General features: G+C 50.9%; 1 protein-coding gene across 2 annotated transcripts in view; it reads left to right on the top strand.

Annotated features, from left to right (window-relative positions):
* The first annotated feature begins 2422 nt into the window (after positions 1–2422).
* Positions 2423–6000, top strand: part of TBK1 (TANK binding kinase 1) — a 143763-nt gene continuing 140185 nt past the window's right edge. Inside the window, exon 1 of one of the 2 annotated variants that reach the window (XM_073555458.1) lies at positions 2423–2601. The gene's annotated coding sequence lies outside the window, so the exon portion shown is untranslated. Of the gene's footprint in view, positions 2615–6000 lie in introns of both variants that reach the window. The other variant, XM_073555459.1, reaches the window with a different exon arrangement.

The raw sequence follows: 6000 nt of genomic DNA, 5'->3' as shown, positions 1-6000 counted from the left end.
ACATCGAGAAGCAACTAAGATGTAACCCTGGACAGGGGGAATTAACTGAGAGACTGTAGATCCTGATTGCTGGACAAAGCACAGCCTGTGTGAACACAGGGCTAAGGGAGCGAAGCTCCATTATGAACATTCGTTTGGTCTGCTGTAAGACTATTACCGTTTTCTTCATGCTGCCTTGGTTTATGCCATGTATAATAAACCACATGTACTGATTTACGAGAAAAGCCTGTGCCGAACCCGGTTTATCTGCAGCCAAGTGAGTGTCCCCCAATACACTCAGTGAAGCGCTACCTTACACAGGGTTTACATCTAAGGCCGGGGTCACACTTGCGAGTGCAATATGAAAAACTCACACATCAATACGCGGCACTGCCGCCGGCTGTTCGCATCGGAGCGTTCAGCTGCATAGAAAGACATTTAGCCGCACCGTGCCTGGTATTGATGTGAGTTTCTCGCATTGCACTTGTGTGACCCCGGCCTAAATCTACGAATGGCATGATTCGGATGAAACTCCAGAGAGATCCATTCACTATTAGTCAGCAGAGTTACTCTGGACTCCGTCTGGTAGCTGTTCAGAGTTGTCCTTTTTTTTCAAAGGTGCGCAAAACTGTGATGGACCACGCTGTTATGCACACCTAAAAAGACGGACACTACTGGATCATAGGCTAGACGGCGTCAACAGTGCCCCTATCTGCCTCATTATAGGGAATCTTCTGCCTGGGGTTCCATCTGAATCACATATTTCAGAGGTTTACAAGGAAACCCTGATGTATGCGATCAGCATAGAGCACAGGATAAATATGATCTGAGTCTTACTGCGATCTTTGGGAGGTAGAATGAACAAACCAACAGCAGGTGAAGAATTGGTTTTATTTATTTTTTACGTCTTTCCTAGTGTGGTCTAGGTGATTACAAGACTTTATTCTTCGGGTTGGTGTGATTACAGCGATACCAGATTTCTATCAGTTTTTTTTCTGTCTGGCTGCTGTCACACACTAAAAGATGCCTTTTTTGTTGCAAAAGCTAGTTTTTGCATCACCATATTTTGCAAGCTAAAATGTTTCTATATTTCTGCCCACAGAGTCATGTTATTGCTTATTTTTTTGCAGGATGAGTTGACATTTTTATTGGTACCATTTTCGGGCTAATAACATTTTTTGATCACTTTCTATTGTACTCACATACTCCACAGCACTACCTTCAATCAAGCGTTATTCTCTTGGGCAATCTGTGAACTGGTGAAGATCAGGTGACATAATTTTGGCTTTGCCACACAATCATGTTATCTTCTTTTGCTGCTATTCCATAGCTTTGTGTAATTGAACGAGTTCACGTTATGACCAGGAGTTGCTGTGGCTGCTACTGGTAAAAGGAGCATGTCAGCTCAGAGAATGCTATTTACCTAAAAAAGTAGGGTTAATCTGCAGGTGAATAGCGTCACAATGCTGCCTGGCCACCTAACTCAAAGCCGCCGGCTGTCAGTCATGGTGTTGAACAGCGACAATCACTATTCACATCACTATTGTATACTAAACTGTTATCAACACTTTGAATGACAGCCGATTCTGCAGCGCATCTGTGCAGAGTAAGCTGTCAATCAAAGTGCGGGCATGCTTACAGTAACCGCTCCATGACTGAAAGCCGGGGACTCCCAGGAAGAAATGTTTATTTTCTCCCGGTAGCTGCACCTTCAGTGAGGCAGCCGGGCAGCGTTGTGACGCTATTTACCGGCAGATTACCCCTACGGGTGCAGGTAAATAGCGTTTCCCAAGGTGACAGATTCCCTTTAATGAGAAATCAATTCACTTGGCTTTGAATTTCTGTAAATTTGATGTTATGGTCGGTGAAATGAGCTTTGTGACACGTTTGAAAACTCCATGCTGTGATGGTGCAGCGTAGGGCGATCCTTGGCCGCGCTTTGAGGGTCATGGTCAAGGTCACTGGCAAACTCAAACCTAAAGAGGGATTTCACATTTTGTCTGGTGGTCTAACATGCCGAGGTCTTCCAGTGTGATCTGCTGCAGATGGACGGAGCTGCTTTGCGGCAGGACACACCTGAAGAATACATGCGCTTTTTGTTTCACTACTTGAAACCGTAACCAGTTAAAACAGCGGCAGAAATTAATAGGAACATGGTTTCTGTACATTATGTGAGCAAGTTTGTTATTTTGGAGCAGACCTGCTCAACTACAGAGTGTGAACAAAACCTAAGGAGCAACATTGGGTTTTACCGAGCAGTTCGGACTTTAGGACCACTGCGGTCTACCGTGTGGATGAATAATGGCTGCTCCTGACTGCAGACACAGTGCCGGCAACGAGATGGTTACAATCCGAAAGGGAATGAGCGCAGTTTTTGTCACAGCGGGAAATGATGGAGTTTCCACGGGGTGTAGAATCCCTGGAGACCACCAGCCGGAGGACACGGACTTATCGCACGGTAGCACGGAACACTGTCTCGGTGACTGCATTTCCACAACAAACATGTCTGCCGCCAATCAGCAGCGCAGCCTGCCCGCCCCGTCATATCGGCTGCTAACACGTGACCTCATGACACGGAAGCGCTGCAGCCTCAGGACGGGTGGCATCTGGTGAGGGGCGCAGGTAAGAACACTAGGTGGGTGGCGCAGTACTCCAGGCGTGGGCCCCTCGCCGCCGGGCGCTGTGTGGCGGCCACTCGTGGGCTCTGGCCTGTGCGGCTCTTACCTAGCTGCGCCTTACATTGCGGAGCAGGCTGCTCTTACTACTTCTGGTTCATTGCTTCATAGGCACATCCGTGATCACCAGGGTCTTGTAGGTGCCACCAGTGTCATGGCTTCTAGTGATGCTGCAGCATACTACATGGTATCACCCAGGGGCATGGCGCTCGTCCTGGGTCCGCGGCGCTCGTCCTGGGACCGTGTCGCTCTTCCTGGGTCGGCGGCCCTCGTCCCGAGACCGCGGCCCTCGTCCCAGGACCACGGCGCTCGTCCCGGGACCGCGGCGCTCATCCTGGGTCAACGGCGCTCGTCCTGGGACCGTGTCGCTCTTCCTGGGTCGGCGGCCCTCGTCCCGAGACCGCGGCCCTCGTCCCAGGACCGCGGCGCTCATCTTGGGTCAACGGTGGCCATCCTGGGACCGCGGCACTCGTCCTGGGTCAACAGTGGCCATCCTGGGACCACGGCACTCGTCCTGGGTCAACGGTGGCCATCCTGGGACCACGGCACTCGTCCTGGGTCAACGGTGGCCATCCTGGGACCGCGGCACTCGTCCTGGGTCAACGGTGGCCATCCTGGGACCGCGGCACTCGTCCTGGGTCAACGGTGGCCATCCTGGGACCGCGGCACTCGTCCTGGGTCAACGGTGGCCATCCTGGGACCGCGGCACTCGTCCTGGGTCAACGGTGGCCATCCTGGGACCGCGGCACTCGTCCTGGGTCAACGGTGGCCATCCTGGGACCGCGGCACTCGTCCTGGGTCAACGGTGGCCATCCTGGGACCGCGGCACTCGTCCTGGGTCAACGGTGGCCATCCTGGGGCATCGCCGCTTGTCCTGGGGCACTAGTGATGTGCAATGCTGGGCGCACCTGGTGGCCCACTGCCATTACTGCCCTTAGACAACAACTCTGTAACTTTCAGTTGCCCAGTTTTTCTGCTATTTTTACCATTGTGGTAGTCAGACTGGCGACAGGTTTTAATAAATACTGAAAATCCACGGCTTCTCCGAGTTTCCAACTTTGGATAGATTTCCCTGCTTCTTTGTTCTGCAGCCTGGCGTAAAGGAACTAACATGGGATCCACCCCGTGTCAACAGTGTCGCATTTCTCACTCCCAGCTACAACTATGGGACGTATCTTCTACATATATTAGACTGAGCCTAAGGCCAGGGTCTCACTGCGAGTGTGATGTGAAAAAAATTGCGCGAGTCTCTCGCATCAATACCCGGCACTCAGACCGGAGTGTTCGGCTGCATAGGAACACATGCAGCCACACACTCTGGTCCCGAGTGCTGGCGTCAGTGCCGGGTATTGATGTCAGAGACTCGTGCAAGTTTCTCACATCACACTCGCAAGTGTGACCCCGGCCTTAGGCAGTTTAAGGTTGTCTGCAGACAAGCATGTGAAAAATTGTCCGAGTTTCATCCAGAAAACTTTTTTTTTTCTTCTAATTTTCTTCCGAGCGCAATCAATCTGTTTTTTACGTTTGTGTGATGTCCACATGCGATCACTTCTCATACATCTGCACCGAAAAATGTACGTGATCACACACAGTTTCTTAGGTTTATAATAGAAATGTATCTATAAAAGTTGGATGTCACACGGATGTTCTGTATAAGATTTTTTTTTTTTTTTATACATCCATAGACGTGAATGACTGAGTCTTATCCGAGACTTGGATGAAAGTATTGCATACTGCAATTTTTATTTTTATTTTTTCCCTCTTCTGTTTACCTGAACAGGACTATTAACCCCTTATCGACCGCCGATACGCCTTTTAACGGCGGTAGTTATCGGCACTGTGGAAAAAGTGTATAGTTCCCCCTCAGTCGTATTTTCTCTGGGGTCTCTGCTGCCGGGTGTACCCGAGACCCCAGAGAACATTATTCAGTTGTTTTTTACCAACCCCATCTTTGCGACCGCCATTATTAACCGTATAACGGCGACCGCAAAAAAATAAGTCCGACGTGCCATTTAATTTCTCTCTCCTCTAGTGTGATCGCACATCAGAAGAGAGAGAAATAGGGTCCCCGATTTCCCCTGGTACCTACTAGTGTCCCTCTATCTCCAGGCCTCCCCCACAGCAGTCGGTGTCATCCAGTAAGAAAATGGCGGTTGCATGCAACCCCCAAAGTTGTTGTCCAGTTTGTCCTGAGTATGCCGATACCCCATATGTGGGGAGGAACCACTGTTTGGGCACACGTCGGGGCTCAGAAGGGAAGTAGTGACGTTTTGGAATGCAGACTTTGAAGGAATGGTCTGCTGACGTCATGTTGCGTTTGCAGAGCCCCTGATGTGCCTAAACAGTAGAAACCGCCCAAAAGTGACCCCATTTTGGAAACTATACCCCCAATGAGCTTATCTAGATGTGTAGTGAGCACTTTGAACCCCCAAGTGCTTCACATAAGTTTATAACGCAGAGACGTGAAAATAAATCATTTTCTTTCCACAAAAATGATTTTTTACCCCCATTTTTTTATTTTCCCAAGGGTAACAGGAAATATTAGACCCCCAAAGTTGCTTTGGAATTTGTCCTGAGAACGGTGATGCCCCATATGTTGGGGTAAACCACTGTTTGGGCACACGTCGGGGCTCGGAAGGGAGGGAGCACCGTTTGACTTTTTGAACACAAAATTTGCTGAAATCAATGGTGGCGCCATGTCGCATTTGGAGACCCCCTGATATGCCTAACCAGTGGAAGCCCCTCAATTCTAACTTCAACCTTAACCCCAACACACCCCTAACCCTAGTCCCAACCTTAACCCCAACACACCCCTAGCCCCAATTCCAACCCTAACTTTAGCCCAACTTACCTTATTTTTCGGACTATAAGACGCACCCCAATTTTCAGAAGGAAAATAGGGGAAAAAATAATGTGTCAAATGGGGGTCCGTCTTACAGTCCTAATTCAGCTTACCTGGGAAGGGATCCGGCACAGGTGGGGGAGTGGTCACAGGGGTCATTCAGTGGTCCAGGCTCGTGGCGGCTCTGTGCTGGGGCAGGTTGGTTGTGCTGGAGCAGCTGGGCTCTACTGGGGAAGCTGGGCTGGAGCAGCTGTGCTGTGCTGTGGCTGCTGTGCTGGGGCAGCTGGGCTGAGGCTGGAGCAGTTGGGCTGGGGCACGTGGGCTCTGTGGGGTGAGGGTGGCGGCTCTCTGTGCTTCGGTGCAGGGGCGGCGGCTCCGCCGGCATTTCCTCCAAGCCCGGAGGCCCCCGCACATCCCTTGCTGGCCGCCGCCATGTTGCGGTGGCCTTCGGGAAGATGGACGCCGGTCCGGGGATGGCGCATGTGCAGGTTCAGATCTCGTCCC

This window comes from Dendrobates tinctorius, unplaced genomic scaffold (assembly GCF_039654945.1).
Source record: "Dendrobates tinctorius isolate UK_male_01 unplaced genomic scaffold, ASM3965494v1 ptg000224l, whole genome shotgun sequence".
In the NCBI taxonomy this organism is placed as follows: Eukaryota; Metazoa; Chordata; class Amphibia; order Anura; family Dendrobatidae; genus Dendrobates; species Dendrobates tinctorius.
This window is presented reverse-complemented; position numbering and strand designations above follow the sequence as displayed.